The following is a 13,249-nucleotide window of genomic DNA, read 5'->3' on the forward strand; positions in this document are numbered from 1 at the left end:
GGAGTTGAGGACTCATGGAAGCACTCGCTTCTCGAATGTAATATGGCGCTCTGTGTATGGACTCTGGAGAAAGAAGATATCACTGAACACCTTTGCCAAATTGAGGAACAAGATGCGAAGGGTTGGCTGGCCACAGTGATGAAGTCCATGCGACATGAGGACCTGATTCGGGTGACTATTACTCTATGGGCAATCTGGTATGCGAGGAGGAAAGATGTGCATAAAAACATTTATCAAAGCCCGCTCTTGACTCATCAGTTTGTTACCAATTCTGTGGCCAACATTTGGTACGCAAAGCCACAAAGGAGGGTGCGGCCTGAAGTTCAGAGAAGTCCAGCTAGGTGGATCCCTCCGCCAACGGGATTGATGAAGATCAATGTTGATGCAGCCTTGGCCAAAAATTCAGGAGTCGTTGCTGCGGTGGCTGTTGCTCGGGACACGGCTAGGCGATTCTTGGGGGCCTCGGCTGTGGTTTTAGAGGGTCGCATGGAAACCAATATGGTGGAAACAATAGCATGCAAAGAAGGTCTTGCACTCGCCAGTGATTTGGTTCTGCGAGATTTCATATTGGCGTGTGATAATGTTGGGGTTATCAAAAGCATCAAGGAAGGAAGCATGGGCACTTATGGTCATGTTGTCCAGGAGATTAGAGCTAGATCTAATGACTTTAGGCTTGTTGACTTTGTCCATGAGGGGAGGCAATCCAATACGGATGCTCATAATCTAGCTAGAAGTTGTATTTATGACAAACTTGGGTGACATGTTTGGCTTCATATCTCCGCCTGATGGCGTTCGTAATTCTTATGAAACTCAATAAAGGGTTTTATTCTGCTAAAAAAGTACCTTTTATGAGCTATGGGTTGGAAAGCCATGATTTGGATTGAATTTTGTTATTAACAATTTCCTGACTCTCTTACCAGAAATCAATTGTCAGGTTTGTTTGTGGTTAGGAAGAAAAATGTATCGTAATTTTAGAAGAAACCTTAATTTCTGGATTTAAATTAAATTATATTAAAGATAAAATGATTATTTTAGTATACTTTCCATGGAGGGTGGGCCTTGTGCAAGCGGTAGAGTCTTACCGCCTGTGACCGAAAGGTCCCGGGTTTGAGTCACGGTCTCCTCGCATTGCACAGACGAGGATAAGGCTTGCCACTGACTCCCTTCCCCAGACCCTGCACAGAGCAGGAGCTCTCTACACTGAATACATCCTTTTACTATACTTTCCATGTAGAATTGACGTAACTAAAAATTAAGGTGTGAGGAAGGAATATTTCACCCAATTTCTTACAACACCTTTAATCATGACGTTGAACCTAAAAAAATAATTGAACATCTTTCTTAAATAAGTTATATACAAACTCACAAAATTCAAGCATAGAAGGCAAGTTTTTCACTCTGTACGTTATAGCAAAACTATATATTTTCCTTTTGATCCTGATATTGACTGGCATGAGAAAACATGAATTCGTCCAAAGTGAAAGCAAAAAACGTCAGTTGACTCATCCAAATGGCAACCTCAAAAATTTAAAGTAAGCAAGCCACCACACTGCAGCTATAATTTATGCACTGTTCATGTCCAACACAAACTCATCAAATAGGATAAGAAATAAATAGATCAGACACCACATTACTTATCACGGTTGAGTTCTGTTTTGCACTTAATACATGCACGGGAACAACTGACAAGTTGCATTCCATCACGCAGAAATCCAAACTTAAACACGAGATATAGGAACAGATTGACTAGGCACAAGATGGACGCTAGAAAACACCAGGGCAGTCACATTCACAAGATGGACGTTTCCAAGCACAGCACGTCAGCACCAAATTTTTATGTAGGTCAGCAGCAACCTGCCAAGAGAATTTACATAAGACTTGGTTTGCAGTGAGAAAACATATGATGCAGCATACAAACATTATACATGCACGATAGTGCTGTAAAGAAGAATGAAAACATTAACTGACCGTGAACATTATCAAAAGAGAATAATCGACACAAAACTAATGGTTCATGCAGCCATCTGCGTATAGAAAGAGTTGGGGACAGTGGCATCAGTACGTTATATAGTTATGTAATTTGGGGAAAATTTAGAAGGCACAATAAGAAGTTTAGTGTCAGGGCACAAACCTATCATTGAAGACTTCAGGAAATGCTCGTCTTCAGGAAACATCTGCAGATTTTTTTCCTTCAGCAAGAACCGAACAGCAGCATCTTGGAAATCCAGTAAGCTGCCAAACTTAATAAGCTCAGCGAGCGAAGGGATCTGATCCGCCATCTCAAAGGGCAGGCCTTGCGATATCTACTCTGCGAAGTAGGTCGCAAACTGAATCTTCTCTTTGTAGCTGGGCTCACCATCGCTACTCTGCATGTACAGCTTGGAATCCTCCCTTTCCCACCTAAGCATTCGGCAGGACTTTGTTAGTTTGATCTCCAACGATTGGCCCAACAGCCAATCAGACCCACTTGACTGCGTCCTGATCGGGGACGCTTAACTGACCACTGGTCGGCGGGCCCCTGTCACACAGCGCTATAAGTAAAGAGAAAGGTGGGGGCCAGGGCACGTGAGACGAGGTTCAACGCCGCCACTGACCCACCGAAGTAAGCCTAGAAGGCCCCTCTGATCATGGGCAGCGCTGCAAGTGACGGGAAGCCCCGCCGGCACCGCCCCTGTCCTCCTGACTCCACCGCGCCGACGCTACTATGACACCGGCGGTCAAGTCGCTGCTGGCACCATGGCCGCAACTGCCCTAGGGCGAGGTACATGACCAAGTTTCCCCATCTAAGTCAAGTTTATCCCCTGATCTACTGATTTTAGAGGTACTATGATTCGACAATGGTACCAGAGCCAGGTTCTCTAATGTGTAGATCTAGATAGGGAAAGTAGCAATTTAGAAGGAGATGAGAAAGATCAAATTCGGATCGAAGCAGAGGGTTCGATCCGGTTCGGATTGAAACTCTAACCCAAATGGGAGAAGAAACAGAGATGCAAGAGGGATCGAACCCGAACCCTAACCCTAAGACCTAACCCTAGCAGCGAGGACAGAAGGGGGAGGAGCCTACCTGGGTTTTTCCTCGCCGCTGTCGCCACCGCCGTCGCGTGGGAAGATGACCACGTTGTCGCCTCACCGGAGCGCGAGAAGAGAGCCTACCCTACTGGCTCGGACTCAGAGCACCGCCGCAAGGCCGCTCGACGGTGGCGCGCTCACCCTCAGGCGAAAGCGCGCGCCGGCGAGGGGGCCTACGACAGTGCCGTCACCCTCCTCTGACGAACTCAGGCAGCTACCAGTGCTACTTGCTCTCTGTCACAGGGCTGAGAGAGGAAGGAGAGGGAGACGGAATGACCTAGGGTTCAGGGGAGACGACGCCGAGTGGAGTTTTTGTTCGCCCGAGATCACCGCGTGGCCGTCGGATGAAAACAGACGGCACAGATCAACCGGGCCGAGTTTAAGCCCAGGCGGGAGCGTGCACTGGGCCTCTTTGCTATCCCAGGCCCAGGTTGTGGCCTGGGAGGCGCTACGGGCGCACGCGCGTAGTTGGGCCAAGCCATTTTGTCGGTTGGGCTGAAGGAGCAGTACTGAATGGAGTGCATTTCCTCTTTTCTATTTTTTTATTTTTCTAGTAAATTGTTATTTCCTGGAAAATGATTAATGGCTCAAAGAAAAAATTAGTAAAGAGAATTTTCCTGTGGGTAAAATTCACAAATTATGTGTAAGTTTCTGCTATAAAGTTTAAAGTTAATTATCTTCTAATTAAATTCGAACCAATGGGAGAATTTAATTTGAAGAGCAGTTATATTTAGTAAATCATGATTATGCTTATCCTCTAATTAAATTGGAACCAACAGGAAAATTTAATTCGAGGAGTAGTCCATTTTTGTTTAAGTAAGATTATGGTATTGTCATTTTCTGACCAACGTTGATGATGATAATATTATAATGAATTTAAGTTTGAAGTTTAAATAAGATTATGGTATTATCATTTTCTGACCAACGTTGATGACGACAATATTATAATGAATTTAAGTTTGATGTTTAAATCTCTGGAAAATTTTACACCAATGTGGTGAATTTTTCAGAGAGTAGATAAGGACCAAGAAATGCTCCTGAACTAAAAGAATGTATTTCATTATTAAGTTTCCACTGCAATGATGTTAATTATCTTCTAATTAAATTCGAACCAATGTGAGAATTTAATTTTGAAGAGTGGTTATATGGATTTCAAGTTAATTTATGAGTTTTATGCATTAATTCTATTTTATGCCCAACTGGTGATGTAGAATTGATATAGAAGCATATTGTATGTTTTATTTTAACCGACGAGATCACTCGGCTGCATGCCAACGGGCTGCAATGCTGGGGTATGTGAATGAAAAGGCTTGAGTCAAGCCAGTTCAGGACAATTTTTGGTTAGTTTACTAATTTTCTGATTAAATTGGAACCAACGAGAAGATTTAATTGAAAATGAAGTATAAGTGAAGTTTTAGTCGTCATGACTAAGTTTTCATATAGATGTATCCCGCATAGGGAGAAGTTTTGGCATAGTACTTATGCTAGTCAATCATGCATGGCGAGAGAAGTTTTATGATGATTCACATGTTTTATATCCCGCATAGCGACAGAAGTTTGGGTAGCTCTTATGCTGTCCTAGTATTGACCTTGGCACAATAGAAATGCATCGTCATGGTCAATACTAACCAAAAGATAAGAAAAGATGCAAGTGTGACTTGCAAAAGCACTGCTAATGAAAGACCTCGTTGAGTTCTCGAAGTGAAATAAGGAAAGTGTACTCTTATACGAATCAATGAAATAACTATGTTCGCATGACATAATCATGTGAATGAAGTAAGTTATATGTGTCTCCTCGTTCACAGGTTTTCTTAATGGTTCTCAAAATTATAGCAGTAAAGTTCATGTCCATATTTCGAGGGAGAGAATATTAAGATTAATTAAGAAAAATACTCTTCATTTAGAGTGAGATAAAGATTAATTAAGATACTCTTCATTAAGAGTGAAGATAAAGATTAATTAAGATGTATGCGACCGTCGAAGGAGTACAACGGTCACAACAATGATACCCCTAAGCAGAGAAATAGCTACATTCCTGACCTTTTAAAGTTCCGATAGGAAAATAGCGTAGTCAGTGTCAAAGCTTGTTAAGGTGGTGCTTAAAGCGTCATATGAGGTTTTAACAGATTAAACCCAAAATAAGAAATTTGAAAGATACACTATCTTTAGAAAAGATGGGAAGATGAATAATGTAAATATGGATCTTGTTACATAGGAGCCTGTAGAATCAATTGTCTCTTGGCAATGAAGAGCCACAACTAGCTCCATATGAAAGTGCCAGTAGCTGAGGCCCCTAGAAGGTCTCAAAGAATTAGTAAACCAGTTTTTTCCAATGACTATGAAGTCTATGTTAGTAAAGAAATTCAAATGGAGGGTGATCCCACCTCATTTGAAGAAGCCATGAGAAGCGTTTACTCGTTTAAATGGTAAAGAAGCTATGGAAGTTGAAATGAATTCGATGAATACCAACGATGTTTTGGGACTTAGAAGAAATTCCTAAAGGAGCCAAAATAGTAGGCTGTTAGTGGGTCTACAAGACAAAATGTGACTCCAAAGGGAATGTAGAAAGATAGAAAGCACGACTTGTAGCAATATGCTTTACGACAAAGAAAAATGAATAAATTACAATGAGAGTTTTCTCTCCAGTCTTATACAAGGATTCTTTTAGAATAATAATGGTGTTCATGGCACTATTACAATTTAGAAATACATCAGATGGATGTAAAGACGACATTCCTCAACGGGGATTTATATGAAAACATTTACATGGCATAACCCAAAAGATTTTTGTCATGGAAGAAAAGAACATAAGGGATGCCGCCTGTAAAAAATCCATTTATAGATTAAAAGTAAGTCTCTAGACAGTAGTATTTGAAGTTGATGAAATGATAAGAAAGTTTGGGTTTTAAAGGAAATGAGAAGGACAATAGCGTTATGCGAAGATCAAGAATGGAAAATTCATTTTCCACATCCTGTGAATAGATGACATTCTACTCACTAGTAGTGATGTTAATCTGTCATCGGAGAAGAAGAAGTTTTATCCTCAAGTTTCAATGTGAATGATCTTGGTGAAGCGTCATTGGTTCTAAGAATCGAAATTCACCGAGATAGAAGAAAATAGGGTATTAGGACTATCACAAAGGCATACTTAGAAAAGATTCTAGAGAAATAAAGTATGCATGCGAGTAAATCTACACCTGCTCCTATAGTCAAGGCAAATAGATTTAGGAACTTTAAGTGTTTCAGGAACCGATATGAGATCGATCAAATGAATATGGTTCCATATGCTTCAGCTGTTGGAAGCTTGATGAGTATACAAGTACAAGTAAGAACTTACCCTGACAGTAGTTTATGTATCTGGAATATTTTGGCAGAAGTCCAGTCTAGATATAGATCATTGGAAATAGAGTTGAGAATGTCTTGTAATTTTACAAAGTATCATAGGTCTCATGCTGAGTAAGAAATAATAAGTACTCTCAAATAGTTGAGGGATACAAATGTTAAGTCTTGACGAGATGTATAGTGAAATCCATAGTAGTTGCTAACACTCGCAGTTGGAGTATTATTATGGAAAAGCTCTAAAGAAACAATTGTGGTGTCATCAGTGATGCATACCATAGTATAGCTTGATATGAGGTTTAAGGAACAGGCAAAAGGTGGTTAAGGGAATTTGTACCCGGATTTAACAATGGTAGCAATAACCATTTAAAGTAAGTTAACTCCTAAGACAACAAGTCAAGTGTGCTGCCAAACACATTGACACTAAGGTATATGTTGTAAAGGAGAAAATTCAGAATCATTTTGAAAGCATTGAGAACATAAGTACTGAGTAAGTACTTGTGGATCCGCTTACCAAAGGCTAACCATCCAGTGCGTTCAGAGAAAACACAGTCGATATGGGTTTATGGAAAAGCCTATGATTTCTGGATACTAAGGGCCTAGTTGAGTATCGGTTTCAAAATAGAGAGGTGTATTGTAGCTGTTAAATCTAATGGCAACAGACCGTAACGATGAGGCACGCTCTATGCACTGATCTGTGATGGAATAGGAAACAAGATAAAGTAAGTAAGTTAAGTTTAAGTCATAAGGTGAGATCAAGGGGGAGAATGTTAGTTTGATCTCCAACGATTGGCCCAATGGCCAATCAGACCCCCTTGACCGCGTCCTGATCGAGGACGCTTAACCGACCACTGGTCGGCGGGCCCCTATCACACAACGCTATAAGTAAAGAGAAAGGTGGGGGCTAGGGCAAGCGAGACGAGGTTCGACGCCGCCACTGACCCACCGAAGTAACCCTTAGAAGGCCCCTCCGATCATGGGCAGCGCTGCAAGTGACGGGAAGCCCCGCCGACACCGCCCCGTCCTCTGGACTCCACCTGCGCCTACGCTACTACGACACCGGCGGCCAAGTCGCTGCGGCGCCATGGCCACAACTGCCCTAGGGCGAGGTACATGACCAAGTTTCCCTATCTAAGTCAAGTTTATCCCCTGATCTACGATTTTAGAGGTACTATGATTCGACAGACTTCACATCCACAACCTCTCCAGATGACAATCTTACACTATACCCCACTGTGATTGGTTCATCACTGTCTTGGACAGTCACATTCAGAAGGCAAGAAACCATCCTGTGCCTCTCTTCAGCAGGAATGTCGAGAGCAGGATCAGCGAGGAACGAGAGAATTATCTTGAGTAGGCCAACCATGATCACCTTACTTGGATCAATTGTTCTATAACAGTAATTGTATAAGGTGAAGGAATCATTCTTGGTAACTGCTTTGGATATTCTTTGAACACCGATGGTATCATAGATGCACTTAAGGCTTGCTCGAGACATGGGGCCTGTTTGGTACAGCTTATAAGCTACTTATGGCCAAAACAGTCAAACGCCACGCTTTTCAGCAGCTTATTCTGGCCACGCTTATTCCCACAGCTCTCATTTGTACTAAAAAGCAGAAGCTGGATCAGACCAGCTTATTTTGACCGCCACTTTTACTCTATTTGTGCAGCTTATCTGGGAAGCGCTTCCCAGATAAGCTGTACCAAACATGGCCATGGAAGGTAGCATAGAAGCAGGATACCAGATAAAAAATGAATGCTGAGATAGCTTGCTGAACAAGTCTGTAAGCAGTAGATCATCAGGAATGAACACATCCTCCTTTGATAAAATGATCTTTCCATCAGTACATACAGGAACTTTGACAAAGCCAGAAATAAGTTTCTGGGTGTTTTTGCTCCAGTTTGTCGCAATGAATTTCCAGAAAGCAGAGCAATCAGACACAGCTATCTCCTGGATGGACTTCTCCCATGTGACCCATAGTTTGCAGTAATCTTCAGAACCAGGTCCATTCCTCACGTCGAAAGAGTACAAAAAGAAGTCAAGCAACTTTTTGTCATAATATTTGTCCAGGACGTGAAGCTGCAGGCCAAAAAGACTGTTCCGATCATGAAGAACACAGCTTCTTGAGGTCACCCATTCGCCACCATCCATTTCGTTTGGTATCCAAATCCAATTGCTATTTTTATTTTCAGGCACCCAATTGCTCTCCATCAGGTATAAGTAGATCCGAGAAATGGTAATCCTATCATTGTGGCTCCTCAGATGCCGAGCAACAAGATCTTTTCCATGTTTGATATCCACAGTTACTCTGATTCTTGTAAGAGCATCTTTAAATTAGGCTATCTCTGAACCATAGAATGCTTCATCTATGAAAGGGCCATCTTCGATGCAGATAGAAGACTGTGTTGGATCAAAGAGGATACAATCATTAGGACACTGATATCCCATGGATGTCTTCAACCACTTCTTGCACAATTTTTCCTGGAAGCCCTTAGGAGGTCCTAGCTGCAAGGGTGAAGTAGCTCTTGATGCACCCAAGCAGTGACAAGATTGTAGCTTTGGACAACTTGGAAGGGTCACTGGGAATGCTGATGCCTGTGATGACGAATCTAGCACCTTGTTTTAATTCAACAGTAACACCCAACTTCTTCAGTTCATCTTTGTAGCCATGTATCTCCATTCCTAAACCATGACAAGAGTCACCATCATCTATGAATGGTAAATTTACTATTGGAGACAAAGGTTCCCATGCATCATCAAATAGAATTGCATCTGAAGGAGATCGGAATCCCAGTGAGGTGTACAGCCACTTTTCAGTACGCATAGAGTTGAAAAGCTCAACTTGAAGTGGGTTATGTGTTGCCAGTTGACGATACGATCCTAGTAGAGCCAGGACATCTGCTTTTTCAAGCGATGAATTCAACACCTTCTGCTTGAAAATATGGGTTATAGCCTTTGATGCCTCATCGAATCTTGTGATCAAGCCAGTCTTCTTCAATTCTTCTTTGTATGAACTGATCACACTACCATAAAATCCGTAATCAATAACAGGAACTCCATTTAAGACCTTTAGAAGGCACTCCCATTCAGGGTCCACAAGAAAAGACATGTTAGGAGCATGAAATCCCACAATTGTCTTCAACCATTTCAAATCTTTCAGCTTCCTTACGAAATCATCACATGAAACCACATAATGGATGCACTTGAGGATTAATACAGTAGCCTCAGAAGTAATATCATCAGAACTGAACTTGAAGTTGTCAATAACAAGCTGGTAATTGTCTTTGAACCCCACAATAACACCAAGTAATTCCAGCTCGGGTTTATATTCGAGGATGGCCTCACCGTAGGACAGAACATCAAGGAACCTATATATATTCGCTCCCATGGAAACTATATATATTCTTAGCTCTCATTTTGACAACAGTATATATTCTTTTCTTGACAACGTAGACATAGCTATCAATTACTGGCATGGTGCGGCAGAGTTCTGATAAGTAGTAGCTCTCCATGTGAAGCATCTTGGAAGAGTGGTAAAGAAAGTGTGCGAAGGCAATGACAGCTCTTTGATCAGAACCCAAGGAATCAACAACAGTTGATGCATAGCTATAGACAGAGACAACCTCCACTCTTGCATGATTCTTAAGCCAGTTTTTCACAGTTATCTTCTCCGACAAATCTTCTAGAGCTGTTTGTGTGCTGGGAGGCAGAAAGAACCGGTTAGAAGATAGAAACTCCCTGTTCCAGCTGATTAGATGATATGTACTTGTTTTCAGATTTAATGCACAACCTCTCATTCCACTGACTAGCTCTAGATATGCTCCAGAACGAGAGAACACCACCCCTATCAACATACTTCAATAGGGGAATGGACATCATGTTTGTACCAGAAAAGTTTTGCCAATTGTCTGCAACAAAATATATAATTTCCAGGTAAAGCTGTTCGTGTACCTCCTTGACAAGATTTGAGCCTTCAATGCATTTTGCATACCATTCATGGTTCACATTTTTCACTTCCAGAAAGTTTAGCACACTGTCATATATACTGTTGTCAAAATGAGAGCTAAGAATATATATAGGTTCCATGGGTCAATAGATTCTTCAAATCCACTTTGAGTTTCCATGCTTTGTCAAGGATAGTCCAAAAGGCTGGCTTGAGTCGTGCAGCTTCACTGGGCTTGCAGAATATCTTCTGTGAAGCATAAGACTAACGCGGAACTATATCCTGTTGGTCCGATTGGATCTCAGATTCAGATCTGGAACTACCAGAGGACAGTTTGGCCCTTGGCCGCTTGGATTGAATGAAAATGCAATTGCTTGTTTTTACAATGACACTCCCTTGCCCTTTATAGGCAAAGGGGACTCCCACTTGCTACAACATATTCTAACCACTAAAGTGGATGGTGAACATATTTCTAACACTAGACTTGGAAGCCAAGGAAAGTAAAAGTGCAGGAAAAGTAAGATACAAGTGTTTTAGCACTAGGCTTATCTATCAATCTCCCCCTAAGCCTTGTGCCGAGCACTGGAGTGATCTACTGTAGCCCAATCCTCTCCCTCATCTCCTGGAACTTGGACTTCCCCAGCGACTTGGTGAGAATGTCAGCCAGCTGATCAGTAGTGGCAATGTGGCTGGCCTTGATGCTTCCGTCCTCCAAGCAATCTCTGATGAAGTGGTACTTAATGCGGATGTGCTTGCTTTTTTCATGGAAGACACGGTTCTTGACTAGAGCTAGAGCAGACTTGATGTCCACCTTCAGCTCAACCACATCCACCTTCCTGCCAAGGAGCTCTGTCAGCATCCTTGACAGCCACAGCGCTAGTGTTGCGGCAGTGGTGGTGGCGATGTACTCCGCTTCACAGCGTGAGAGGGCCACCACCTTCTGCTTGAGGAACTGCCAGCTGATCAAGCAATCACCGAGCAAGAACATTGTCCCGGTTGTGCTCTTGCTGGTATCCACATCGCCGGCGAGGTCGCTGTCGCAGTAGCCGATGAACCGTGCCGTGTAGGGGGCCCTTCCGTAGTGAAGACCGTAGTCGAGGGTGCCCGCCACATAGCGCAGGATTCGCTTGATGGCCTGCAGATGCTCCATTGTCGGCCGCTCCATGAACCGGCTCATGTACCCGACAGCGAACGCGATGTCCGGCCGGGAATGGACCAGGTAGCGCAAGCTCCCGATCAACCGCCGGTAATGGATTGGATCGACCTCCTCCGTCGTGCTCTCCCGACTCAGCTTGAGCTTCTCCTCGATCAGGGTGTGGGGCGGATTGCAGCCTATCATGTCGCCAAGCTCGAGGATGCGCTTGGCGTAGTGGGTTTGACGGAGGGCGATCCTGGTGGAGTCCTGGCGCACTTTGACGCCGAGGTAGAAGCAGAGGAGGCCGAGGTCGCTCATGTCGAACGCCTTCTTCATCTGCGCCTTGAACGCCTCCACCTTCTGCTCTTCAGCGCTGGTGATGATGAGGTCGTCGACGTAGGCGCCGACCAGTAGAACGTTGCGTCCGCTACCCCGCCGGTACACCGCCGCCTCATGCGTGCTTTGCTTGAACCCCATCTTCTTGAGTGTGGCGTCGAGCTTCGCATTCCAGGCGCGCGGTGCCAGGCGTAGGCCATAGAGTGCCTTGCATAGGTGGTACACCTTCCCCTCTTCTCCGGCGACGGCGTAGCCAAGTCGCTGGCGCACGTAGACCTCCTTGAGGTCTCCGTTGAGGAAGGCGGACTTCACGTCCATGTGGTGGACTTGCCACCCCTCATTAGCCGCCAGTGCGAGGAGGACACGGACTGACTCCATGCGCGCCACAGGGGTGAAGGCGTCATCGTAGTCGATCCCCTCCTGCTGAACAAAGCCGCGCGCCACCAGCCGTGCCTTGTGCTTGATCATCGCGCCCAGCTCGTCCTTCTTGAGCTTGAACACCCACTTCAGGGTGATAGGGCGGTGGCCGTCAGGCAGTGGCACCAGCTCCCAGGTGCGGTTCTGCTCAACGGACTTGAGCTCCTGCTCCATCACCACCCGCCACGTCAGATCACCCTGCGCCTCAGCGTAAGTGGTCGGCTCACCGGCGTGCATCAGATGAAGTTGGGTGAAGAGCCGAGGGCTAGTCCGGTGAAGACTGGTCGCCGAGGATGCTTGCCACGGTGCGGTATCACAGAGGCTCATCGTCGTAGTAGGCGTCCAAGGGGTCTTCATCGTCCTTCAGCGGCGTGGCATATTCGACCTCCGGCTGCCCTGCGTGCGCTGGTGTCGCAGCGGGCGAGGCAGAAGACGCCGAGGAGGTTGGCTGGTACGCTGGAGAGATCGGCTGCGATGATGTAGAGGTTGGAGAGGTCGGCTGCGGTGCTGGAGAGGTTGGAGCTGCTACCGATGGACTGCCGACCACCGCCGATGGGCTGCCAACCACCGTCAATGGGCTGCCAAGCTCCTTTGGATTTGGTAATGGTGAATGAGGTGGAGTTGGTGAAAAGGTCGACGCTGATGATGAAGACCCATACGTCGATGAAGATGCACCTTGTGCTTCCTCAGCACCTCCAGCCCACGCGTACTCGACGGTGAAGTCGCGAAGCGCGGTCGCCGACCCGGCATCCACTGTCTTGTCCCATGCCCAGTCGCGTCCTTCATCGAACACGATGTCGTGCGCCACGCGCACGCGCCGTGTCGCCGGGTCAAGCACACTGTAGGCCTTAGCCCCCTCTGTGTAGCGGATGAAGCCCCCCGGCGAGCTGCGATCGTCGAGCTTGCCGACGTGGTTCAGCTCCTTGACATGCAAAATGTCGGTCGCAGGAATGCTGGTGATATTCATATACACGGCCATAGTAGTACTAAACACGGCCATTATCTAAAA

General features: G+C 44.8%; 1 pseudogene; it reads right to left on the reverse strand.

Moving 5' to 3' along the window:
- Positions 1 to 1,993: 1,993 nt before the first annotated feature.
- Positions 1,994 to 12,414, reverse strand: LOC136480093 (uncharacterized; annotated as a pseudogene).
- Between the last annotated feature and the right edge of the window lie 835 nt (positions 12,415 to 13,249).

This window comes from Miscanthus floridulus, chromosome 9 (assembly GCF_019320115.1).
Source record: "Miscanthus floridulus cultivar M001 chromosome 9, ASM1932011v1, whole genome shotgun sequence".
Lineage (NCBI taxonomy): Eukaryota > Viridiplantae > Streptophyta > Magnoliopsida > Poales > Poaceae > Miscanthus > Miscanthus floridulus.